Genomic DNA, 27989 nt, shown 5'->3' with positions numbered 1-27989 from the left:
GCAATGAATCAATCAATCAATTTTTGCAGGCGAAGCTAGCGGAGAAAATTTGTCAGATATAAGTTCAAAATGCCAGCTTTTCATTAAACATAAAAAGTAGAATGTACCAGTCTTGCGTCAGACGCAATGAATGAATCAATAAATTTTTGCAAGCGAAGCTAGTGGAGAAACTTTTGTCACAGGTATGAGTTCAAAATGCCAGTTTTTCATTAAACATAAAAAGTAGAATGTACCAGTCTGCGTCAGACGCAATGAATGAATGAATCAATTTTTGCAGGCGAAGCTAGCGCAGAAAATTTGTCAGATATAAGTTCAAAATGCCAGCTTTTCATTAAACATAAAAAGTAGAATGTACCAGTCTTGCGTCAGACGCAATGAATCAATCAATCAATTTTTGCAGGCGAAGCTAGCGGAGAAAATTTGTCAGATATAAGTTCAAAATGCCAGCTTTTCATTAAACATAAAAAGTAGAATGTACCAGTCTGTGTCAGACGCAATGAATGAATGAATCAATTTTTGCAGGCGAAGCTAGCGCAGAAAATTTGTCAGATGTAAGTTCAAAATGCCAGCTTTTCATTAAACATAAAAAGTAGAATGTACCAGTCTTGCGTCAGACGCAATGAATGAAACAATCAATTTTTGCAGGCGAAGCTAGCGGAGAAAATTGGTCAGATATAAGTTCAAAATGCCAGCTTTTCATTAAACATAAAAAGTGGAATGTACCAGTCTTGCGTCAGACGCAATGAATGAATCAATAAATTTTTGCAAGCGAAGCTAGTGGAGAAACTTTTGTCACAGGTATGAGTTCAAAATGCCAGTTTTTCATTAAACATAAAAAGTAGAATGTACCAGTCTGCGTCAGACGCAATGAATGAATGAATCAATTTTTGCAGGCGAAGCTAGCGCAGAAAATTTGTCAGATATAAGTTCAAAATGCCAGCTTTTCATTAAACATAAAAAGTAGAATGTACCAGTCTGTGTCAGACGCAATGAATGAATGAATCAATTTTTGCAGGCGAAGCTAGCGCAGAAAATTTGTCAGATGTAAGTTCAAAATGCCAGCTTTTCATTAAACATAAAAAGTAGAATGTACCAGTCTTGCGTCAGACGCAATGAATGAAACAATCAATTTTTGCAGGCGAAGCTAGCGGAGAAAATTTGTCAGATATAAGTTCAAAATGCCAGCTTTTTATCAAGCAAAATAAGTAGAATGTGCCAGTATATTTTGTCAGACGTAATGAGTCGAACAACCTGATTTCTGGGCCGACAGAGTTTTATTTAATCCTAAACTGTAAAAGCTCACAACCAATGACTAAACGCAGCGAATTTCCGAAACGATCGTGTTTATATGTTCCTCGAGCCCGCGGCAAATCAACAAATCCATTTCAGCCGTCGAACTATTGGCAAGTAACCGACGTTTCGAGGAATCTGTCCCGGAAGCATCGAGGGAAACGGTAACAGGAAACGTCGATCACCTTTGTGTCCCGGCGAACAGTCCTCGAGCCTAAATTACAGTAATTTTTCCCGTTTCTCCGGGGCCGAGTCCTTTGTACGGCGTTCCCGCGAGGAACATTCGTATGCAAAATCGGTTCGGCCCGACGCGACGCAGGAATCCGAGGCAGAAGTCGTGCGAAATTGAGCTGGTTACAAATACACCCTGTCACCTCGACAGTGGATGCAGACTTGCTCCAAACGAAAAACTACGCCGAAATCGAACCGCGGACTCTATCCGACGTTCCTTTGCGAGAGCCGCACAGTGCTGTACAAAGTGTGCAGATACTGGAAATGATAACCCTTATACAATAGATTTTTCTGCTCCTTCGCGTAACGTATCTATACGCGATCTCTCCGAAACATATTTACGCAATCCATTAAGATGATTGTCTTTCCGAAAATAAATATTGTTAATGTCCGCACATCTCCGCATTTTAAAGTTCACACGAAAAGAAAGTTCAAAGTCTGGTCTAACGCGAACTCCTCGACTTCTAATTGTTAAACGAATCGCCGACGGGGAACTTGCTAACTCGATTAATCGATCTCTTCGAGAACCGGCGAAGACATCGTGTCACGGAGATTTATGTCGGCACCCGATTCGGATAAATACTTTTCCGAGTCGGCGGATAATTGATTCAATTCGATAAAATGGCGACGCGTTCGAAATCCGTCGACATCTTTTCTCTGGACAACAAAATGAACTCTGAGCGAACGCAAACAAATTTCTCACTGTCTTCTACTTTCTTATTTGCCTATGCTCGCTTTGTTTCGGTGTTTTTCAGAGAAACTGTGGTCCACTTTTTGTGGTTGGCTGATTAAACGATTGCTTGAATCACTTGAATTGAATCTCTGTCTCCGACTGTTCGGACGTTGATATGCACTTCCACAAACTTTGGGGTCTGTTCTAAACAGTGCAAGTTCGCGGGAAAAATAACTCTCATTGTTCTCTCTTATCAATCCTTCTGTTTGAAAATTTCTGAATTCGAATGAAAAGCTACGAGAGAGTATCGTAATTATTTCGGTCTGGCCAGATCCATCACATTCTACTTCTCCCTGGCGATATACATCAGGATGGAAGAACTTATCGAGCATATTAGAGCCAGGGAACAATTGATCACACTTAAACGACTTTTCATGGAGCGGTTTCGATAATCCCGGTCCTCCTGAGTTCACGAAAATCGAGCCCACGAGGGCTCGACGGAGAGAGAGACCAGCGCGCAGCGGCTTGGAATCGTCACCCGATTCCAATTAAGTTTCACTTGTGGCAGAGTTCGGGCTCTCATCGGGTTCGAGGCGTGCCGCGTAAATCCTGACGAATCGCAGTCAAAGTGAAACGTATTGCCGGTATTCACGGCGAGATATCGGCCGTCGGGAACGCAACCGAACGAATTCCATCGGAACTGGGTCGCCGACCATATCGAACTACTAGTTTCGGCAGGGGCGGCCGTTTCCCGCGTGCTACGAACTTTTTAAGACCGGCCCGAGCTGTCGATACGCCTCCAGAAGAAACCGAAAGAATCCTCTAACTATGACAGGCCGTTGAAAATGCCCAGGCGGAAGACAGCCTCGTAATTTTAACGAGACAGAATGACAGGACACCTTGTCCCGGACCTGTTATGAAACGACAGGCTTACCTTTTCATTCAGGATCTTCCTTCAGAGTTTCCTCACTAATGTAATGATTAGAGGTAAAGATCAGATAAAATGGAATAAAATACAATCTTATTTCCAATGGTAGTAGCGCCTGTGCAAGTCTCAACAAAAGAAAAATTGTACTAAACTCCGTCGAATTTTATATTCCACCCTTTCTTGTGAAAATGTTCAAAAGCCATAAATGCATAAAGATCCGCAGTCTAGCAATGATCTACTGAAGCGCTCATCACATTTATTTCGGGAAAGAGCCCTCAGTAATTGCTCACATGAACCCAGTCCGAATTACGACTATGGTTTGAGCGTCCGCACAGCCGAAATCTTGACTTTCCGGTAATCCGGCCGGCAGTCTTGTGGCCACGGTGTTTGGAGCTGAAGAGCTCTGAAAAGTTCTAGATTCCGGCGATCTCGCCGAATGGGAAGCCGAGCAATGCGCGCGAGCGTCTTCAGCGGATCAGTCGATGCCGTCCAATTACTGAAAATTCACCGCGCTACCGTCGAGAACGGTGAATAACACCGGCGGATCTTCTCCAGGTGATCTCCTGTATCTCCGCAAATTCGCCCGGAAACGAGATCTTCGCGATCGTTCGACGCACCTCGGAACCGGCTTCGAACAGGCAATATATCCGGACCTACAGTGTTGCGATCAATGCTGCTTAGCTGGACAAAACTCATAACGTAATTCCGTAAAAAATATAGGCGCCAGTCTAGACTCTAGACAGTAAAAATATTAACATTTCTCTGTCGGTAAAACTCCTGTCTTTTTTGTCGACAGAACTGTGTACGCATTTTGAATTCATATTTTCGTACAAATTGTACGGAGGCCCATAAAAGCTCTGATGTACATATATTCTCTTTCTACAGGGTGTCCCAAAATTCGTGAAAATCCCGAAAGGGGGTGGTTCCTGAGACCATTTCAAGCAACATTTTCCTTTGCAAAAATGTTATCCGCGGCTTTGTTTAGGAGTTATTAACGAAAAACACGGACCAATCAGAGCGCGATCTAGACATGAGTTGCCACAGTCGGCCAATAGACAGTTGGCGCGCAGGGCCGACTTTGCCAACTCGCGTCTAGGTCGCGCTCTGATTGGTCCGTGTTTTTTTGTTAATAACTCCTAAACAAAGCCGCGGATAACATTTTTGCAAAGGAAAATGTTGCTTGAAATGGTCTCAGGAACCACCCCCTTTCGGGATTTTCACGAATTTTGGGACACCCTGTATATTCGATGAAATTGGTCATTAGTAGAATATGTCGACATCATAGTCGGACGTTAATGGAATAACATGTAACACGTCAACATTGTCACAGACAGTAAGGTATTACGGTAGTAGCTCACACACGTTAATGGAATGTGTCGGTAATAAGTCAGACATTAGCGGAATACGTGCACGCTGTATTAGACATCAGTAGAACGTGTCGACGTTAAATCAGGCGAGGCTCGAACCTATCGGGACGTGGACAATTGTTAATAAAACATATGAATATAGAGATAGGATATCGGTGTGTGGTATCGATGTTGTCGTTAGTGGAACATTTCCATAACGAATCAGATGCGAGTGGAACAAATCGACAATGTGCCAGACGTAAACGGAGTATGTAATAATTCCGATACGAATAGAATACATGGTCTGTCCGGAAAGTAATGCGACCACATTTTCTTTTTTTTAAATCTATTAAACATATGGGTACAAAACTTTAAATTTCTTAAAAGTAGGATCCTTGGGCGTCGACACATTTTTTCCAGCACGATTTCCATGCTTCGTGTGCTCCCTGGAAGGCGTTTTTTGGAACCTCTCGTCAGTGCCGTAACGAGGGTGTGGCGAAAGAGGCCACCGGCGCAACTGTGTTTGGGGCGCAAAGCAAAGAATACCGTTGTTTTACGTTTTTATTATATTATTCTAACATATACCTACACAGTGACTCCATTAATATTCGCACACTTTATTCTATACGATTCAAACTTTTTTCGGAAGCTAGAGCACTTAGTTCACTACAGGATGTGAAAAGACATTTTTTCGGAAATTTCAATTGGTCGGAATTGTAGAGAAAATACTAAAAGATCCATTTTACAACTTTTTTATGTGGGCCTATATTGAAAATTTTAAAAATACGTTTTGTAGATTTGTGTCAATTAAACGTATCCTGAAAATTTCGTCAAAATCGGTCGACGTTGCAATGAGCTACAAGCGTTTAAAGGTGGTAAAAATTGTAGATTTTCACGATTTTCGGCCTATAACAGCAGTAAATCTAAGAATTCTTACATCTTTCAGTGACTGTCATTTTTCCCCGCATCAACCGATTTCGATGAAACTTTCACAATGCATATAACCCACACAGATCTACAAAACATATTTTTCAAAATTTCAATATAGGCCCGCATAGAAAAGTTGTAAAATGCAACATTTAGTATTTCCTCTACAATTCCGGTCGAATGCAATTTTTGAAAAAATTTCTTTTCACATCCTGTAGTAAATTAGTTGTTCTAGCTTTCCAAAAAAGTTCAAATCGCATAGTCCAATATTTGAAAAGTTACGGTGTTTTTAAGAGTGTCCGAATATTAGTGGGAGTCACTGTATGTTTTCTATTTCTTCTCTATTTTGTCGTCATTGAATATGAATAAAAATTTGTTCGTATTTAGGTTGTAGATTATTTATCCATACAAATACCTTGACAAATACGTTATTGTATATACAGGCAACTCATTTTCATGAGGTTAATAGTATTTAATATATTGCATTTAGTAAAATTTAACTTGTTACATTAAAATTTTTTATTTTTCTGTCATTATTGGGTTATGAGGAGGCGTAAGTTGGACACTTGCCACAGGCGCTTCATACCCTCGTTACGGCACTGCCTCTCTCGTAGTACCCTTGTCACAGCCTCGCCGAGCACTTCCAACCAAAACTTTTCCGTAGATTACGGGGAAAACGGTAAACGGTACTTCTTAGTTGAATCACAACACTTCCTCAACCCCCGTACAGTCTTGACTTGTCTCCCGCCGACTTCTTCTTGTTTCCAAAAATTGAAAATGTGCTAAAAGGATGCCATTTTGAAAGCGTGGAAGGCGTCAAAGAGGCTGTGACGAGGGTACTACGAGAGGTTCCAAAAAACGCCTTCCAGGAAGCATACGAAGCATGGAAATCGCGCTGGAAAAAATGTGTCGACGCCCAAGGATCTTGCTTTGTACAAAATTTAAAGGTTTGTTCCCATATGTTTAATAGATTTTTAAAAAAAAATGTGGTCGCATTACTTTCCAGACAGGCCCTGTATGTCGACGTTAAATCAGACGGTAATGGAACATCAAAATATTAGTAATAAATGAAAGCTTGGTTAACCCACGAGAGAGAGAGAGAGAGTGAAAAGAAATGTTGTACAGTGTCGTATAGTATTGTAGGATAGTGTAGATGGCCGGGGACGATGTAAAATGGCGAATCGGGGACGCAGGTCGGCGGAGCACGCCGGTGCAGGTCGATGCTGACCTATTAGCTTAAAGTAATTTCCGTTTAATTTTGGAGCTTACGGGCCCGTAAGCGTGCGAATGCCCCGATGAAAGCTCATCCTCTTCTGCCTCTTTCGGCCGTTTATCGAGCCTCCGCTGCCGAGTAATCGGGCTAATAATGTCCGGCTAATGAGCCATATCCCGGCGCGCTCCTTCGCAAACGTGGACGCGCGATTACACCGGGCGTTGCGAATTACAACCAGGCCTCGATCGCCCCGTTACACCGATAATTCGGGACCCGGCCCGCAGTCCCGTGTGTTTTCTCGCGAATTATTTGTCGGCCGGAATCGTCCGTGCTGTAATTCAATGACCAGGCCGGACCCGCGAAACGCTCTCGGTTCGCCATGATGGCCTGTTAAATGGTTTAAACGGTGTGCGTCGGCTCGCGACGCGTCGCCCCGATATTCCCGTGGAAAATTTATGCGCCCTTTTGCCGTTCGACTCGCTCGCAATTCCGTTTTACGTCACGGAAGAGTTAAAAACGGGAACGCCGCGCCGCGCGCTCACACCTCACGAGCCAGTGATACAACAACGTCGGTTTAATCGGACACGGATAAGAAGAGCGGGACCGTGCTCGGTCGAGCACGATCGAGCAAAAGCGCGCATGTGGGTCGTTGGTCACAAGTGACGCAAATATACTTTGAAATGATCTCCTGCGTGCCAGTAGAGAGGGTGGACTCGTTTCCAGGATTGCAAGGGTGCGGGATGTGCCTTCTCATTTCTCCATAATGCAGGCGATGGGATTTTTCGGCAGTCAAAAGCGCCGGATAAAAGAGCAATCGAGGCCGCAATCGGAGCAATTTCATTATTTTCATTATTCGGCAGCATGTAGCTGTCGCAGCTTTATGGAGAAGCTACGTGTCCAGCTTTATGCTTCCGAATAATGAAAATTACGACTGGTTTTGGCGCTTTTGATTACCGAAAAAGACCATCGCATGCATTAGCGAGAAAGGAGAGAAACGAGTGTCCACCCCCTCCTTGAACGCGTTCTTTAATTTTTACACGTTGTAAATTTTCTTCTCCGCAGAGATATCTACAGCCATACAATCATTTCTCGTCGCGAAGTTCAGAGATCAGCCAGTGGAGAGCGTCAGGCTAGTTCCTCCGGCGACAGTACACGCCGAGCATTGTGATCGGAATTGATTTGCACTTCTCAATTGATCTGCAGCTCTCGGTCGGCTCGGCCGCCACAAGTGGCACTCTCTCGTCACTGGCCAGACAAAGCGGAATAAAGTAGAGACCCGATACCCATCGGAAGAACATGATTCCCGTGTGTCCCGTGCTCGCGCGAAACCGAACGTGCCGGGCTCCCGCGAATCAGAAAGATCTCACGAAACACCGTTACCGTTATCGAGAGGGATCCGCACACGTCGGAATAACGTTATTAACCCAGAAAGGGCGGGCTGCATTCATTCCGAAAATATCCTCGTTACGTGAGGTCGCGCCGATAAAACTTTCCGAGGCTACAACGAGCCGCTCGACGATAATTGATCGCGCCGGAGGAGGCACGTAACCAAGACTCCAAACCGATGGGAAACGAGCGTCTGAAGGGGATGGCCAGCAAAAAAATCACGGTCTCGCAGCCCCGTCCCACGGGAACCGGGTCCCGTCACGAAACGGCTCGCCTCGGCCCGGTGCTCACGTCGAAAACTTGATAAAACTTCCGGCAAAATTTCCAGATAGCCGCCTCGTCGCCGCGAGACCCCACGGCATAATCTTTTTCTTGTCAACCGACGTTCCGTTTCTCGGCGCGAGACTTCCGCCTTGTCGCCGACAGCGTCGCTTCCGCGATCGGAACCAGGTTTTCCGACACACTGTGTTCCGAGGAAAATCATAACTCTTAAACTAATTAGCAGACTGCGGATCTTTATGCAAAATAAAAAATGTTCGCTTTAAATTGCAGGACAAAGGAGTCGAATGAACGTTCCACTCTTCGTCTAACACATTGTTGATCGGTCACGAGTAGAGATGGGATGAACTGCTCATTCCGAATCACTTGTGATTCGATCACGTTCGTTCTAAATCACGGTGTTTTTTTCACAGTGATTCGTGATTTTTCGTGATCGCTACTGATTGGTGGAGAGCATAGGAACATAACTGTTCTTGGTCGATCTATATAGAAGTCTATGTTCTCGGGACATTTTACATAACAAAAAATAAAAACAAAAATATAAGTTATATCTGGTTATATCGGATAAAGGCAAAAAGTATATTAAACAATGAAGAATATTGAATAAATTAATAATTAGTAATAACTAATGACTGTGAATTGTAAAAGAAAGTTCAGTTTTAAAATTTGTTCAAACTTTAAACTTTAAGGAATGTTTTACATTGCGTGGTATATTGTATATATAAAAGATATACAAATGTATAAAAATTTAACACAAATATAGTACAGTTTAAATTGAAACAGAAATATAAAAAATTAGTAAATATATTTAGGGTTATATAAAAAAGTTAGGGTTAGGATCAAAGTCGTGATCGCGAAATAATCGAATTATCATATTAAGTAACGTATATATTGTCTGGTATTGGTATTTAAATAAGAAATTGTCTATACCTTTCTACTGATTACATAAATAATTCCATTTTTTAACTCAAACATGAAGAAGTACTATGACTCGAGGTAAAAAAGTTAAAATCACAATCGTGATCGTGATTTTGCGATCACTGTGATAAATCACCGTGAGTGATTTTGAACGCCATCTCTAGTCACGAGTTAACTCGTGTTTTCATGCTCGAACGTTGTTGACCGATCACGAGTTAATTCGCGTTTGCACTTGCATTATCAATGTGAATTGGTCAAACCCAGGGCAAAATAGAATATTTGAAAACCTTTGTTCATTCGGTGATTACTAGACTGCGGATCTTTGTGCAAAATAAAAATTGTCTGCATCGATTACAAGCCAAAGGAACCAAACAAAAAATTCTTCCTTCTTTTAATTGTCTTATTAACCTGAAACTAATACACCGATATGTCATGAAATATTTTTAATATGTCCACTGCTTTAAATTGTACGTTTGTATTTTTGTCATAAATGTGCATAAAATCCGTAGTCTAGTGATTACTATACAGTTTATCCTACTAAAAAGAGAATATTAATTCATTATGTATATAGTATTAAATAAAGTTTATTTAGATTGTCTTACTTCCACATTCAATTACGAAATAATAGCCGGTGATACGAGGCGTTAATTACCCTATTAAGCTGAAACTAAGACATTGATGTCCTGAAATACTTTTTTAACGTGTCCACTGCTTTAAATTGTACGTTTGTATTTTTGTCATAAATGCATCAAATCCGCAGTCTACTAATTAACCATGGAGCGAAGTACCTCGATCATTTCTCATTCTACCTGGAGCACAAGTTAATTCGAATAGAGATTTGCTTTCGAATTGATATCGTTAATAGGAAATGTTACGGAGTGTTTTATGCAAAGAATACACGGTAATAACTGGCAGGGATTGATTAAAGTTCCAGCAGGGTAGCTCTCTGCTAATAGTTGTAAAGTCAATGGAGCAAACTTCATCTGTTTAATCGTTACACGGTGGGGTAGCACTCTCCGTACGTGGTCCGACAATCGCGAGCAAAGTATATTTAGCTTTAATCATACAGGTGGCAGGGTTGTTAGCTTTGTGTACGAGAATTATTCAGTAAAATAGCTTCGTCATAGACAGACACGCAGAGCCATTAGCGCCTGGCCAGATATCACGTGATAGTTGTCCACTTACCAGTAGAATGGGATTAGCTGTAGTCGGACGCACCGCAAGTAGAATAGATCAATGGGTAATCAGATTTCACCATTATAGACTCAAGCTATCCGTAGATAATGCTAGCGGAGCAAGCCTGTATGGCGTCAAACGGAACAGATAACCCCAATTATAACCGAATACTTCTCTGTCCCGAACAACAGATTAAAGGGAGATCATCCCGGAGAGAGAAGTAAGGACGCGGTTCTGTAAATCTTATTTGAAAAATTGAGTGTCCTCTCGATGGTATTTCACTTTTGTCGCTCGCAGCTGAAATAATGAACACTTCAAGTCACTGAAACCACGACAGGAAGGCCAATAATCGACTTTCCTCAGTCGCTCGAGAGACCGATCTTCGCCCGGGAGCTATTCGCTCTCCGAGGAAACTCAATTTTCTCTGTGCACCGTCTTTCCCTCGGCATTCTTTACCATCCTGTAACCGGGACCGGCAACCATGAATTAAAAATCCTCGTGGATTTATCTACGGGCGACTGCACACTTGTCAAAATGTTTTATGGGACCCGTCACCGTAGAATAGAGATAAATCTTTTTCAAGCTCATTCTCCCATCCGTAATTTACATTGACGTTTCCTGTCCATCCGACCCGGACAAACCGGGCTGCAACTGTTCACGGAGAACCATAAATAAGCGCAATTCTTCACCATTACGTCGGACATTTTCGTTAAATGCACCTACGTGCAGAAATCGGTAAAAATTCAGGTCAAGGATAAAAGTTTATGATTCAATCAATTAAACGTGACACACGCTACCGGCCAAAACTTTCGAATCACGGCGTAAATTCAGAGGAACAGGAGGTTTACAAGAAGAACTGAACGAGCAGTATGTTTTACATTTTGTATTATTTTTCATCAATTTGCTCTTTCATTAAATAAAACCGACTTTATTTTTAATAACAGCCTGACGTATTCAGGGCATCCTGGCAATTAGTTTTTCGAATGCTTCTAATTTGCTATTTTTCCATGATTCTTGCAGTAGTTGCAAGAAGTATACAAGAACATTATGGACATAAGAAAATGCTGAAATCTGTTTAGAAATATTATTCAACTAGTTAGATAATATTTGACTTTCATAAAAATCACCAAGTGATTCCGAACTTTTGGCCGGTAGTGTATGTTCGAGTTCGACAAGGTTCGTAAATGTTTAGCAGCAACATTCAGTTCTCTGAGTAGAATATTCCCGTCCGTGACCGGCCACAAAGACGAACGGCTTCCACGAGCTGTGTAAAGCGTAATCAACCGTGTTATTCACAGCGTGGACACTTTCTTAATTCCAGAGCGGTCTTCCGAGTTCGCCGAAACTTTTTCCAGGGCCGTAGTCCTAGGAAGGTCGTCAATTAATCAGACGTTTTCGCGAACGCACGCGGAACTTCCATGTTCCGGGGATGATTAAGACGCGGTGTAAACTTGCACTCGCATATATTTCCATTTTCCCGAAATATTCTTAGGGAGCCGGGAATGTAGGTCGGCGCGGGTTTGACGTCACTGCTGTCTGTTATCGATGCACATTATATTAGCGCTTTTTAACGGAGATCGCATGATTGACGAAGCCACCGAAAAAAAGAGCGGCGAGCCTTCGTGTACAGACTAGTGCGATCGCGACGACGCACAGCGTGATATTTCGATCGTTTCGGCCAATTAAATTCTTAACGATGTTGTTGCTTGGATATTCTATGATTATTGACCATGATAAATTATATGTACAATATTTTAAAACTAAAAGTATTGAGAGCACATCATAAAGGATTGAATGATCGCTAAAATAATACAATGACAATTAAAGTTCCAATACACACTTTTATTCTGGTAAAGTACCACTGACGATTAATTATTATTATTATTATTATTATATACGGACCGAGGTCCTTTTATATAAATATTTACAGTTTTTTTTGCAGTAGAACTGATAAAAACAAAAAGAAAATTTATATAAAAGGGGGCAAGCGCGAAACTTAACAAATACAGGTACGATATTAACAAATAATCTTGCGTCATTTTCTTTTGAATTCCTGTAACGTGCCATGAAAAAAATCAATATTATTATACAGTATGTTTGAGCTTGCAATAATGCAATTTAAAGGATTTATTACTCCATATGTGGATTTGGATTTCATTGTTTGAAATCCTGTTCTCATTCTCAAACTACGTTCAGGTACGTAGAAATTGATTTGCCTCAGAAGTGCGGGACAACCTCTCTCTCTCTCTCTATTATTATTTATCAAATTAAAAATAAAGCTCTGGTCGTGGAGACCATTCTTCGATCAGATAATGTTTCCAGGTTGACTATGTTTAATATTTTAGAGTGATCATGATCGAAGATTGACATTGGATTGTTTATCTTATATGCACAAAACCTTAGAAATTTATGCTGCACTCTCTCTAGTATGACTTCATACTTAACACTTTTCGGAGATCATATAGTTGAAGGTTCACCATTTGTATGGACAGAAGAGGCTTATCTTTCTTATCCGAGTACGATGAAAAATTCAAAACAATAGTGACACTGGTAAATACGGAATTTCAAAAAAATTTTTCAATTTGGTATAATTAAGATTCGGAATACCGTAGGTGCCTCGTATTACTTTTTTTCGAGGGGCGTTCTCTCTGTGACGCGCGACGCTGTTTTCCGAGTCTGCTCCGCCTCGCCCCCCGACTCGTGACGTGTTTCTTGGCTTTTTTCGGGAAGGAAAGCGGTCACCGCGGCCGCCGCGTCCACTTCTAACGATCCCAGCGCGAACCAGAACGAAGGGTGATTTCCAGTTGGTTTGCGTGGGTGAGCTTACAAGCTCACGTCATTAGAGTCTTTGTGCCGAGTCGCGAGGGGACGCTTTCAGTTCGTTACACAGCCTCTCAGAAACACGCCGGAATTTTTTCTCTCATTTTCACTCACTCTCGTTCTCTTACTTCTCGCGCTACCACGCTGCGCCATTGATACCATATTGTGGGAACCGAGGAGATCGTACTGCCAGAAAAGTACACTTCACCCCGTTCTGGCGACGGAAAAAATCTTCGTGGCTGTTCGATCGGAAAAATTGCTTGTGAAATTTGTCGCGAAGGGTGGCAGAACTTTTGTTAATTGGCTTTGCGTCTTTCTATTTTTAAATAATTATTCTATTTCAGCAGAATACCATAATTTCAGACCCAATCAGATGCGATTGCCTGCAGTGCCAGTAGTATAGTCGTCGATAATTCAGACAGGCCAGCCAACCGATCGTTTTTCGACTTATTTCAGATAGAATATCGATATTCTCATTTTCCTGCTGGAAAATAAAGGAACGCGGGGCGAAACTTTGTCACACATTAAAAGTACAATAGAGTATAACCGCAGGTCGGATCAGACTGCGGTAGAACCGCATCGGATAAATAAATAACAGTAAAATGGTCTCTGTTCCCCCTATAAAGTTCCACGGTAAGAGTATATCGCGCGCATCGCGTGTCAGATAGTGTAATGAGATCGTTCATGACTGGATATCAGCGGAGATTATCTAATCGTAGATCAGGGTAGCCGTATTGTTTATAATCACATATTGTTCTCGAAGTTGTGTTCTCTGCACCGTGGTCGCCAGGTAGTATGGCAACAGATAATACATTCCTGAATACATTGTAGAAACAGCGAAATAAATCGTCAGTGTCGCGTCCACGTAAATATTGACTTATTTGCCCCACAGTGAAAGTGTACTATATATGGTCGGACAATAGCTTGCAGCGTTTAGACACGACACAATGGAACCAGGTCGTTAATCATCGCACAGTACAACTATATGCAGGAACAGGTTATGCCTTAATTATTATATAATTAGTTAAATAATTTCGCCCCAGTGAAAGCATACAGTGTAGGTCAGACACTGACGAGAATATAAACAGGGGAAATTGCCGGGGAATAATTCCATTCAATTTCCATCAGCATAGAAACTACGGAATTGCTGTACAGGGTGAGTCGCGAAGCTTGGTCGGTGCGATCGCTTTTTTATTATAAAAAAAATTTGTTATGATACATGCCGAATTCGTATCGGTATCTCCTGAAAGATGGGTGGAGAAAAATCGTAGGTTTTTACCAATAAAAAACTGAAGGTAAACTTGATAACTTTGAAGAAAAAGGGTGCTTGAACCATGTTACTTCAGCTAAAAGATGTCACTTCGAAAAATGAATTCGAAAAACAAAAAATATCATTGATATATTATAACTCGAACAGAATTTGTTCGACTTGCTCTTTTAACGATCGTTTCTCTATTCACCGACTTCGCGGACATTGTGCATAGATGTACAGAAAAAAGTTTGCCCAGCTTGTTCCGCGTCACGAAAATTTCGATTCGAACCTTGACACGTCTTCCGGCACGATGTTTGGTCTTTGCAAAGTCTGCGTTTCTGTTGGCTGACAGAGTTCCCCAGCGATTCAACCGAAAGTTTCCCCGATGGTTGTTCGGTAACAAGCCGTTGCTCGCTGTTGATCACAGTTTTGAATGAACGCGCGCGCTTGGGCCCCGGCGATGGCCACGCGGATAATGCACCGCTGAAACTATTTGCAGTGTGACGCGGGTCGTCTCAATTATCCGGGGCACTTCTTTATCGCATCAACCGTGACCGGTACCCGAATTAAATGCGATGGGGAACGCATTATGCCCGACCCGTTGCTCTCTCTCTCTCTCTGTGACTCCTGCACGTGAAAGTACAAAGCGAGGAACGGCTTTAGAACGCTGCCTGGCTGCCGACCATTCATTGCCTCCGCGTTTATTCAAAAAATAGACACGGCTCCGAATACGTACAATATTTTCCCCGGGGGACTTTTTCAACTGTTCCGCCCCCACCATTAAGCGATCCCAGCCAATCGTGTTTCCAGAGGTAAATGCGAAAGTGATGTAATTAATGTCGCTTGTACACGTGTGAAACCTTTACGGTTAAAAAGCCGATCGGTTGAAAACTGTACGTTTGGTGGATTCAGCAGCAGTGGCAGCTTTGTGGCCAGGCTGGTTGCAATTTGCGACAGGACATTCTGTTATACATTTATTCAGCTATACCAGAATACTTGTGAACCGCTCGTCATGCGATTTTTCTATATTTAATTACATGGACAATAATATAATGCTTGTTCATGGTCGATTAGGGGTGAGATTATTCTAATTACCACTGTCTGGTCATGCACTCGATTATTCTATTACTCCACATTGTAAATCACTCGTCATGCATAAGGCTATATTCTACTTTTTCTGTATTTAATTACATGGACAATAATATAATGCTTGTTCATGGTCGATTAGGGGTGAGATTATTCTAATCACCACTGTTTGGTCATGCACTTGATTATTTTAGTACTCCACATTGTAAATTATTCGTCATACATAACGCTATATTCTATTTTTCTGTATTTAATTACATGGCCAATAATATAATGCTTGTTCATGGTCGATTAGGGGTGAGATTATTCTAATTACCACTGTCTGGTCATGCACTCGATTATTCTATTACTCCACATTGTAAATCACTCGTCATGCATAAGGCTATATTCTATTTTTTTCTGTATTTAATTACATGGACAATAATATAATGCTTGTTCATGGTCGATTAGGGGTGAGATTATTCTAATTACCACTGTCTGGTCACGCACTCGATTAGTCCAGTACTCTACATTGTAAATTATTCATCATACATAACGCTATGTTCTATTTTTTTCTGTATTTAATTACATGGACAATAATATAATGCTTGTTCATGGTCGATTAGGGGTGAGATTATTCTAATTACCACTGTCTGGTCACGCACTCGATTAGTCCAGTACTCTACATTGTAAATTATTCATCATACATAACGCTATATTCTAGTTTTCTATATTTAATTACATGGCCAATAATATAATGCTTGTTCATGTTCTATTAGGGGTGAGATTATTCTAATTACCACTGTCTGGTCACGCACTCGATTAGTCCAGTACTCTACATTGTAAATTATTCATCATACATAACGCTATATTCTAGTTTTCTATATTTAATTACATGGCCAATAATATAATGCTTGTTCATCTTCGATTAGGGGTGAGATTATTTCTAATTACCACTGTCTGGTCATGTACTTAATTATTCTAGTACTTCACATTGTAAATCACTCGTCATGCATAAGGCTATATTCTACTTTTTCTGTATTTAATTACATGGACAATAATATAATGCTTGTTCATGGTCGATTAGGGGTGAGATTATTCTAATCACCACTGTTTGGTCATGCACTTGATTATTTTAGTACTCCACATTGTAAATTATTCGTCATACATAACGCTATATTCTATTTTTCTGTATTTAATTACATGGCCAATAATATAATGCTTGTTCATGGTCGATTAGGGGTGAGATTATTCTAATTACCACTGTCTGGTCATGCACTCGATTATTCTATTACTCCACATTGTAAATCACTCGTCATGCATAAGGCTATATTCTATTTTTTTCTGTATTTAATTACATGGACAATAATATAATGCTTGTTCATGGTCGATTAGGGGTGAGATTATTCTAATTACCACTGTCTGGTCACGCACTCGATTAGTCCAGTACTCTACATTGTAAATTATTCATCATACATAACGCTATATTCTAGTTTTCTATATTTAATTACATGGCCAATAATATAATGCTTGTTCATGTTCGATTAGGGGTGAGATTATTCTAATTACCACTGTCTGGTCACGCACTCGATTAGTCCAGTACTCTACATTGTAAATTATTCATCATACATAACGCTATATTCTAGTTTTCTATATTTAATTACATGGCCAATAATATAATGCTTGTTCATCTTCGATTAGGGGTGAGATTATTTCTAATTACCACTGTCTGGTCATGTACTTAATTATTCTAGTACTTCACATTGTAAATCACTCGTCATGCATAAGGCTATATTCTACTTTTTCTGTATTTAATTACATGGACAATAATATAATGCTTGTTCATGGTCGATTAGGGGTGAGATTATTCTAATTACCACTGTCTGGTCATGCACTCGATTATTCTATGATTCAATTCAATGAACAATTCTATTGTCCATGAACCTATTTTTAGAAATATATGAGCAGACTGTTTCGTTGCGAAATGTGTGGGATTTTTATTTGATTTATTTGGGATATTTTGGAAAGTATAGCCCACACAAGTCAGACATACCTTCGTCAACCCGAAAATATTCCAAGTGAGAACACACGGTCTGATTATACACTGTCTGCGTTCACCGTCGGATGATTTCAATTACGCACAGTTGGCCCACCTGAAAACACGTGATCCGACTTCCCTGGCATAAGCGCCAGGCTAAATGCAGCCTAGCACCAGCTACGTAATTACATAGCTGGAGTTGTACCGTTCCATTTCCGTCAGTCTGACCAATTGTAAATGTATTCTCTTGCTAATGAAGTGTTGGCGTACGGTTAAGTTTCACGAGGTATATTGTTAATCGGCCCGTTACCAAGTTAGCTCCCACAGTTTCCACTATCTCTCACACTCCCGCGTATGACTGGCCGCGGACAATTCAATTCCCCTAACGACACGCTGCTGTGGAATTGAAAAACTTTTCACCTTATTCGACAACGGCAAACTTGGTCCTCGTGGCGGTGACACTCTCTGTTCGACCAATTATGAAAATCTTATTCATCCTCGTAATTTTGCCAGTGGAGAACTGTTATGTTAATCTCGGCGAATTCGCGCGACACTGTGATGTATCCTACAAATGAATCTTGCGAGGTAAGTCTGGAAAATCGGTGCAAACACGTTCGTGGTTTCGGACGGATTCTGTGGAAATTATTCTTCTTGGTTGTCGATGTGGTAATGTATTCATTATTATTATTTTCTCCAAATTCCAATAACATCCAGGTTACTCGAGTTCACAGCAAGAATGAACAAGTAAGGAGGTAGGGAAAAGTGCTCGAGTTGTATGGCGCATCTGAACTCGTCTTCGAAGAAAATTGACGCATGATACTGTGGGGGATCGAAATATGGAAGAGAGGTGGAAAAAGGAAGGAGCGTTTCGTCCTAGGCCCGCTAGAGGACTCATCAGTAAGGCTATCTAGCGGGCCCTGCCTTAGTCGGTTGGGATGTCGACAGGCGGTTGAGGACTGTATATATAGGGATTGATGACGGATCAGGTAGTAGCGAGAAGGTCTTTGACTATCTGTCCATGTTGTGGCGAGTGTAGGAAGTTAGCCGCCACATTACACCCTTGCCAGTGAACAACGATAATCTTTAGGAGTTCCCATTTTTCTACGATGATCCAAGTCAGAATCCGAGGAGGACGATGGGATTACTTGCAGGTCGTTGCCCACTCGATTGATGCGTGTCGAGTTTTTGAGAAGCGCGCGTTTTTAGCTCGAACTGTAAACACACATCATGGCGAGCTAGTGAGTCGCGCTCGTGCCTATCGAGCCGTAGATGCTGCTGTCCTAGCATGGCCGCTCGAAGAGGACGTGGATTCGGTCGCTGATCCTCCGTGAGTCCGTCGTGATCTGCTGCGGTCGGTTGTCTGCGACAGATCGACGGATCGCCACACTAGGGGAGGGATTACGTATTCTCGGCCGGTTTGCAGTAAAATCTCCATCCTCCTTGATGTTGTTGTTGGGCTCCTGGTTGTAGTCGTTGTTTTTCCTCCGGTCGGTCTCCGTCTTGCGTTTCTGTTCTACGTCGGGTCACCAATGCGGGGGATCGTAATATGGGAGAGAGGTGGAAAAAGGAAGGAGCGTTTCGTCCTAGGCCCGCTAGAGGACTCATCAGTAAGGCTATCTAGCGGGCCCTGCCTTAGACGGTTGGGATGTCGGAAGGCGGTTGAGGACTGTATATATAGGGATTGATGACGGATCAGGTAGTAGCGAGAAGGTCTTTGACTATCTGTCCATGTTGTGGCGAGTGTAAGAAGTTAGCCGCCACAATACGTTAAAGGTTGGCCACCGCTGATCTACACTGTTCCTCCTCTAATAATATTCGTCGAGTTGCGTCAGAGTCGCGACATGTAAATAGCTTGTAGCACAGTGGAAGGCAGTACAAGTGTAGAGGCGTTCCCCGAACAGAATTGGAAACGGTGGTACGGTGTCGGTCGAGTTTGTGTCTCAAGGTGATATCTCGGCTGTATCGATCCTGTATTTTTTCGCTCTCATGCATAGATAACGACGGTTTTCGAGGGTCTCCGTTTGATGATGGACGGCTGCTCAGCGATCCGTGCGATCGTTCCTTCCCCGATAGATCCTGTTGCTGTAACGCGTTCTTTTATTCCCTCGTTCGTCCCGATAGTTACGATTTATCCGGGTCTCCCTTGCCGGGAAGGGGGAGGGGGCGGAAAAGCATCTGCAATTCAAAAGCCGGACTTCAGTTACACCGTATTGCGAGTGGAAGGCTTCATCAACGATTCCGCGGCCTCCTCTTCTCAGATCCCGGCCCGGCTGTTTTGCTGGGGCGGAAATTAAACGGCCGAGCTGAGCTTTAATCCTCCCATCCCCCTACCGACACCCTGCCACCCCTGACGACGACGACAATTTGGATTTCCTTCCGCGGACCATACCAGAGAGTTTCGGGCGACGTCGAGTCCCGTCTTCGATGCGAGAAAACTTTCCCGGATACCGATCCGTCGCTCGCCCGTAAAACTAACTCGCTTTTCCTCTGTGCAACCAGCCCCCCTCCCCTCCCCTCCCCACGGCCCTCCACGTAATATCGTAGAGCCATTATGAACAGGGAAGTTAGAAAATAAGAGGGCGGAGCTCGCTTAGGCGAAATTGAAATCGGACGATAAGCTTCGGGAATTTTTCTTGTCGGAATTATTGCTTTCGTCGAGATTTCAATCTCTGATTTCTGAGAATTACAGTTTCGCGATCCTGCGTGGTCTACTGCGTTGATTGGACTACTTCTGGAACGCAGAAAATTGTGTTTTCAATTTTACTAATTAACGAGGCCCTTTGTTTGTTGAGTTTACGCACCTGTAAACTATTTATAAGAAGAGCTTACGTTCAGTTCCAGTAGTATAATCGCCGACAAGTCAGGCACTTGTCGATAAGTAACAATTTTTAGATTGTCGTTGAACAGAATTGAACTTTCTTCAGAGTCTACTTTCGACGAAATTTATTTATGTGAAATTGCTCGTTACAGGTTATTCGATTTCCCGAACGGAAAATTTGCGGCAAGTTTGTTTGTATTTTCGCGGGCAAAGGAAGCGTGAAAGTGGCTCGCTGCTGCGCTGCAGCCAGTTTCCGTGAGAAAGCGGCGGGGGAACTGATTAATCGAACCCGGTTCGCCAGTTTCCGGAATCGAAAACAATAGAAACTTTAATAACCAATATAACTCACTGCCCCGCGGATAAGATTCCGTCTTCCGCGGCTGTCGGGTGAAAAACAGGCGCCCTCCCGCCGTAGGATTCGAAGTTCTCCAGCCGTGAAACGAGCGTAACTTAATGGACTACGGTCGAGAAAGTTCCGTGGTCGACGCGAATCTCTCTGACGATTACTTCGCGCGAGCTCAAAGCCGCGAAAAAATTCCGCATTTCGCGCGACACGTTCCCTGGGACCGCGGGAAATCGCTTACTCGAGTAGTCTTGTTGAATATAGAATCACGGGAACGGTGCGCCGCCACCTGAGTGTACACACGGTTTATAACGTTCTCGAATATAAAATCCACAATTTGATCCTGTATGGTTTACCGTAAATGCTTAAGTAAAGTGCTTGTTAGATTCTCCGTGACATCATTTTAATCATCTTGTGTGCGACCATGACCAAAGTAGACTAATTCTGTAGAAGAAGAACGTACCTATTCTACATATACGATGGACACAAAGAAAATATGAAAGTAGGACAACCCGGCCAATGGTCAAACACGACGTTACGGTAGAATAATTATGTGCAGGGTCAGACACGATCGAAGATTAACGTCCGTGCAAGATAGACAAGCAGTACAGACACAAATAAAACATAAAACGCAAGTAGTAGAACCCCGCCAATGGTGAGACACGACGGCTGAAGAGCGCTGTCGCGCAAAATCGCAGGGTCGTTCGAGGCAGAACAGACGTTTAGTACATTATTAATATTCAGTGTTTAACGAGGACTGATTAGAAGGTGGCTGGTACGGTCTCCCCGGAAGATATCAAGCGTCGCAGTGCGTAAGTCTTCAGGTGTTCATGCCGGGGAAAAGAGGGTCGGCTATCACGTATTCCATTCCTTAGAACGTGACAGCAGCCAAAATGCCCGGCGGCTCTCTTCTCTCGTCCGTCCCCTTGCAAGCCCCGGTGACGTCTATTTTTCTCATTCCGGTTCCTTTCGTCGAGGTTGAAAGTTTCGAGGGGTCTGCCTCCCCTTTGTCGTGTGACACCATCTCTCTTCCAACCTCCCCTCCGCCCCTGTTTCCTCTCCATCCGCCTGTGTCTGCTCCTTCAGTCGAGACCTAGGTCGTTAATTTACCTCCACACCGTGATCCCTGTATTGTTGCAAACGTTTGCATCTACACGGTACTCGAGAACTCTACAGGGGGTGGTGGGAGGGACAAGAATAATCCGAGACACACGGCCCGCCATCGCGCACCTCTCGGAGATCTACCAGCGAGATGACACTCTGTCCAGCCATTTTCCAACAGATCCAGGAAAATGAACTCTCCTGGACGCATCTCTCGCCGAAAGTACGATCTTTGGTCCTCTCCGACTCGATTTAAGTAGAACAGGTTCACGCCCGGTCAGCCATAATGCTCCAGCAGAGAGTACGGAGTCGTACGTTCTCCGGACTGGCCTCCAGTAGATTGAACTCCCTCTTGACCGAGAAACTGAGCGGACTATGTGATCGTTCGTCGTCAAGCTCCGCTGCGGTAGATTGAGTTCGCTCTTGACCGGGCAAATGATCGCACTGTGTGATTGTTCCTCGGGATTTACTACAGTGGCTCGGCCTCGCCTTTGATCAGACGATTTATCGTTACCTGATAATTAGCAGTTACGAGGAAGTTGTTCGTGGTCTCGATGGGAACATCCACGATACGATGTTGTCAAATTGGACTCATCCTTGGAGGATAATATCTAGTTCGGAAAAGTGCGATTCAGTAGAATATGCCAGTCACAGCCAGACTATTTTGTAGACTGGTTTCTTTACTGGAGTTCATGCTAGAAAACGCAGAAAGTTTTCTACCTTGCTCCCTGCAAGTAGAACGTGCCAGTCACGGGTCAGACTGGGCTTGATGTATTATCAGTTTTTATAGCTTCACCATTTGCCACCTGAGCTTTCGTTGCCGAAGGTGTTTTATATTCTGAGAAGAATTTATGAACCTTTCACTATTTGAAAAAGAATCCAACAAGTTTCAGAAGTTCATCACAGCGGACTGACGTAATTACTTAGATCAGTTTTAAACGCAACGAAGTCACTAATGAAATTCTCCGCAGCGTAAAATAAAAGTTTGTCGAGATTTCACAACGAGCTTTTGTTACCTCGATTTAAGATCAATTCTGTTTTATTTCACGCCCACTAAGAGTCATGCTGGAAATTAATCAGAAATTTCAGAACGCTTAGTTCAAGTGTCACGAGCATCGTTATAATTTCCGCGCGGTTCTAAGTTAAATGGAAATTCGCTGGCAGCGAGTAGTTTTTCACGAGACCGGCAGTTCCGCTGGCAAAGCGGCCCCACAGTCGCGTTTGCAAAATGCAAAAGTCCGGCCAGAAAGTCGGCGAGTCGAGAGTTCTTACGGACCATTTCGCGGAATTTTATTCCCCATAAAACTGGCGAGTGCGCGATCCAAGAATTCGTGAAATTTTGATGGGGTGCAAAGTACAGTGCGGCATACGCCACCGGACAAACTTTATCCATCCGTTCGGGGGTAGGAGGGCAGTAACTTCGCTAATTTTCTGCGGACATAGGGGAAACTTCGGATGGATGGGATTACCGTGAGAGGCGAGCCGGATTGTTGATACGCCTGCTCGGAAATTCGACTGTCCTTTCAGATAACCGGTGCATGATAACCCGTGCTGACATAATTATCGTGATTCAACCGTGTCACCAGGTGTGGGTCGGACCAGCTTAAACAGAGCCAAACATCCTTAAATTGGAGAAATAAAAATAATCATTCTATTTGCAAAACATACGCGTGGAAAACCACGCGCGGCAAAAGTGAAACTTCTTGCAGTCTAGTAATGTTTAGAGGTAAATTAAGATTGGAAATGGTATAAATAATCCTAATAAAGCGACGACAAGATTAGGAACAACTCCCGATGCTGTATTTGCAAGAGATTTAGACAAAATTGAATCAAGAATATTTATATCATATTTTAACTATCACAAGCCAAATTGTTTTAATGATAGAATCATAGAAAATCATAGAAAAAATAATGAACGATTAAAATTTGCGACGCAAAGAAGGAGAAAAAACGTCGAAAAAATCGGTTTTTATTTTTTTTAACAACGGCGCACCAAACCGAAAAATCTGAAAAAATTCATGAACAATACTTATAACAATATACTGGTACTGTAAAAATATAAAAGTGGACACTCGAGAACTTCCATGTGAAATCTGCATTTTTTCGATTTTTTTGAGGTTTTTGATTTTTTACAAGCAGGATTTCCATTTTAAAAATCTGAAACTGATTGCAAAGTATGTATTTGGGTTCTTGACATGTGTCAGATTTTTTTCAGAATTTCTAAACGTCATTAACTAGGGAAAATAGGCCAAAAACTGATTTTTCGATTTTACCCCATAACTACCCTCCCGATCGAGATACAGGGTTGAAATTTTGCACAGTATGTTTTTTCTTGGTGCTCTATCGAATGGCACATCGTCGATAAAATTCGGTTCAAGGGCATTTTTGACTACCTTATCCGGCTATACCCTTTCGTCACTTCCGTAAAGCTAGAAAATTGTAGCCCCCTCAGCAAAGAAGTTTCACTTCAAAATTAAAATTAAATTCGCACAAAGATTCCCTGGGTATTTATTAATATTTTTAAAAGTACAAACAACTGTTTATAATTATCCGGAATGAGAATGTTCTCGATTTATCGAGAAAGGAAAGCAGACGAGCGGCAAAGCGAAACGGCGCGGCGGAAAAAGGAGGAACAGTGATTAGTTACCAAGATTGCACTGTATACATTTGCGGAACGGAAGGGTTTGCGAGTGGCAAAAAATCCGCTTTCCTCTGTCCATTAAGCGAGCGTATGTACCGTGGCCCTTAATCCCTGCATGCGCCGAGAAAAATTTCATTCTTCCTCTCCGAGAGAACGATTCTCCATTACAAAAACCGTCTTCGCGGCTCGATCGATGTTTCAATTCGCCGATTTACCCGACACGGTTCAACACAATGGGGAAATAAAACAACCGCGGAGCTCCTGCTACGATAAATGTTTCCTTGTACGATTCGTTGCGAACGGTTCTCTTTCGAATCGAATAAAAATCAACTGACACGATCAAAAGCACAATCAACTTAATAACGCATGATTTTCATTTCAGCATCCGACGAAATATTCACGTGTCCCAGATAAACGCGAAAAAAGGATCTACTTATTAACACTCGCGAGCGTTCTGTGCGCCTCGATTGCCGAACACGTCCAGAGAATTTTAATTCGCTTCAACTGGGGACAATTCTTCATTAACGGAACTGTTTCCAGCCTTTAATCGATACTTCAATTCAGCAATTTCTTTTCGCGGTGATTACGTACGGTATCTGATTAATCGACTATGCGATATTAAGGAATCGTGCAATTTGTCAACAAATTTTCTAGACGGTGTAAATGTAATATTAACATGTTTTGTGTATCATACAAAATCATACATCTTTCACATGTTTTGTTGGTGAACACAAAACAGAAGAATTCCCTTTATCAAGGATAATAATAGTCCTGTTCCCGACTGGCTATATTTATTCGTTTCACGTGGAATCACCGAGGAGGCAGAACGAAGAAAATTCTCTCGAGCAATTAATTCTGTCAAGCCCTGAATTTTTATCGTCTCCCATCCCGAACAGGGTGTCATCCCCCATTATAATTTCTCGCGGAAGTGTCACAGATGATTTACGCCGAATTTGAGGGACGTTTAGGCGAGACACTCTCGACGTAAGCAGAAAGCCTAGCACGATAGGGGCGACGTGTAACCCGGAAGGTTAAGTAGAACGAGCCCTTCGCGAATGGTGCGAGAGGGGACTGCGAAGGTGTGAGGAGCGGCGACACGGATCTTAACGCCCTCTAACCTCTGTCTCAGCTCGTTGCTCCATTTTTCAAAAGGGTTTACACACCTTTTTCTCGAGCGTTTGAGCACGTAATACACGGTGCTCGAGTGCCGGTAGTTTGCTTAACAATGCAACCCCCGTGGCCCCAACCTTTCGCGGAACGCCGGAAAAGCTCCGAGGAATTGCAATCCTCCCGGAAACGCGACCGCCGATTGTCCGTTGCGCAAATATTCATAAAATCCTCGAAATTGAAGTCTTACCCTCACCTGTGGCCAAAATGGACGAAAATCATCCCGTAGACAATAAATACGGTGACGTTGAACATTTATTTATCAACAACTGTAAGCGTATTCCTTCTTCTGGAACTAGAGAGTTAAATATCAAATTCATTTTTAAATAGATCACATACAATATGTTTTTTGGAGAAGGAGATTGGCTACATTTATGTGGACCACACTCTGTAAACGGCGTAGCAAATTTTTGTCAACTTTTTTTTCTCACGATTATTCAAGGTCACCTTCAATTTTTCGCAAATACACATATACCTTTTTTACGCCTATTTGTTAGAGGATTTCAAGGCGAATTTGGCGAAACACTGGTTTTTTTACAGAAATTTGCTATAGTCACGTGTAAGTTCTTTTGAAACCATGTTATATATGCGATAAAAACATTTTCGATCGGACTGCTAATAACAGAGTAATCACCCTGTATGTACACCTTTTCCAAAAACTAAATATTTGTAGAGGTTTGTATCGAAATTTACCGAAGAGAAATCAAAGTTTGTAGAGCGCCTGTCGAAATAAAATCGAGTAAACTCGAGGGAAAGGGATCAGGGAGGGCCAGTGTGGTTATGCGAGGCATTCGTGGCCCAGCAGTATGATGAGAGGTCCGAGATTGCAGCGAAAGAAGCCAAAGGCTCCGGTATCCTTTTTGTTTGGTGGTTAGCGCGGTGTGCTCCCGGGGTGTCTGTTAATTATCGAGAGGGCGAACCGCTCAGGGTCTGTGTCGTGACGCTTCTTGCGCCGGCGGAGAGGATCCCCGAGTAACCGTTTGATAGGCGGCGAGGTGGTTGTCTTTGTTTTGTAGACGGTGGCAACGCTGGCAGATACGGTCGGACAGGGACAGGGCGAGCCGCAGGGGGTTGGCACATGGTGAAACGGCGGATTAGCTGGCCCCAAAAAAGGAATGGCACAAGCCCGGGGACCGGGGTAAAGGGTTCGCGACGGGATTGGGCTTTTTGAAGAGTCTTGCGAGCAGCCGGTTTTGCTCTTGACACTCGCTGAAATATTAGAGTGCGAGCACGTCCGATTCAAATTAGCGAGCTGCTCCGCCTGACGTACTGCGTTTCCGTGGGTTTAAGGGGTTACGCTCGGTCAGCAGGCCGAAAAGACCGACTTCAGCCATTATTTTCACGGGAACCGTCAGGCTCTGCCCAGAAAAAGTTTTTGTAATTATACTGGCTCGCGCCTGGGGGAGTATCTTGGAATTTTTTTTACACAGGAATCTCTATTAATTTCGAAGTTGCGAATGGTCTTCTGCCGAGAAGACGGTGACTGGTAGGGATGGGATCAAGTTCAATATGTACTCACGAATCCGAGTCAAGTTCAATAACCAAGTTTCATTTCATTGGCTTCGATTACTACTTAAAAGCAATAAAAGTTTCAATGATTATACTTGATAAGTATTCATTGTATACAAGTAGTTATCGAACCTCGGAATGAGTACTTACAAGTTTCGAAAAGATACTTATACGTACTTCGATGTTGAAAGTAATCGAAACTTTCACTAGTAGTAGTCGAATCTTGGAAATCAGAACTGCATAGTAGGTTTTAAGCACTTTCTTGATTAAATTCGTAACTATTTAAGAATAATATTTCATTTGCAATACTTGGTTTTATCCTATTTCATTTTTTATCCGTGATGTTTCCTGCTTTTGAAAAAACTCTTTCCGAAGGTACAGAAGTGGCCGTTATGCAAAGATAGTCACGTGCAATTTTTGATAAAATGGGGAACTTGATTGAATTTTCACGCCAAAATAATAACGGGTCTTCTTTGCGTTCTAAATATTGTGATTTTAGATCATTTTCCACTTCTAACACAGCAGAGGATCAGATAGTTATCGTATTATTTGTAATTGCCATTTTTATTGTCAAAGGATGACCAAATTGATAATTCGCTATTGTGCCGATTTTCGGACACCTGCGTCTGTGAACTATCACATGTTGTAGATGAATTATCATTATTAATATAAAATTAGTGGCTATATCAGTCAAGGCATCCCGTGCTCGAGGGATAGATTCATCTTTAGAAAAAGCTGATGTTTTAAATCGTGGATTCAATGACGCAGTTAACATATACAAATGATTGTTCTCGACATCACCTAGATAATGTTCGATAGAATATATCAGAGAGAGAAGAGAGAGAGAGAGAGAGAGAGAGTTTTTGTC

At 42.4% G+C, this 27989-nt stretch overlaps 1 protein-coding gene and 1 long non-coding RNA gene across 3 annotated transcripts in view; both read left to right on the top strand.

Annotated features, from left to right (window-relative positions):
• The window catches only part of LOC143219109 (uncharacterized), a 170701-nt gene that overhangs the window by 26386 nt on the left and 116326 nt on the right, over positions 1-27989 (top strand). The gene's annotated exons all lie outside the window — the stretch shown is intronic.
• Positions 1-27989, top strand: part of LOC143219117 (uncharacterized) — a 45835-nt gene extending 17846 nt beyond the window's left edge. The window contains exon 2 of the long non-coding RNA XR_013011243.1: positions 1-27989. This exon is cut by the window's left edge and continues 342 nt beyond it. This is a non-coding gene — a long non-coding RNA (uncharacterized LOC143219117).

The sequence above is a fragment of the Lasioglossum baleicum genome, unplaced genomic scaffold (genome assembly GCF_051020765.1).
Source record: "Lasioglossum baleicum unplaced genomic scaffold, iyLasBale1 scaffold0021, whole genome shotgun sequence".
Lineage (NCBI taxonomy): Eukaryota > Metazoa > Arthropoda > Insecta > Hymenoptera > Halictidae > Lasioglossum > Lasioglossum baleicum.
Note: the sequence above shows the minus strand (reverse complement) of the source record. Positions and strands in the feature narration are given on the sequence as shown.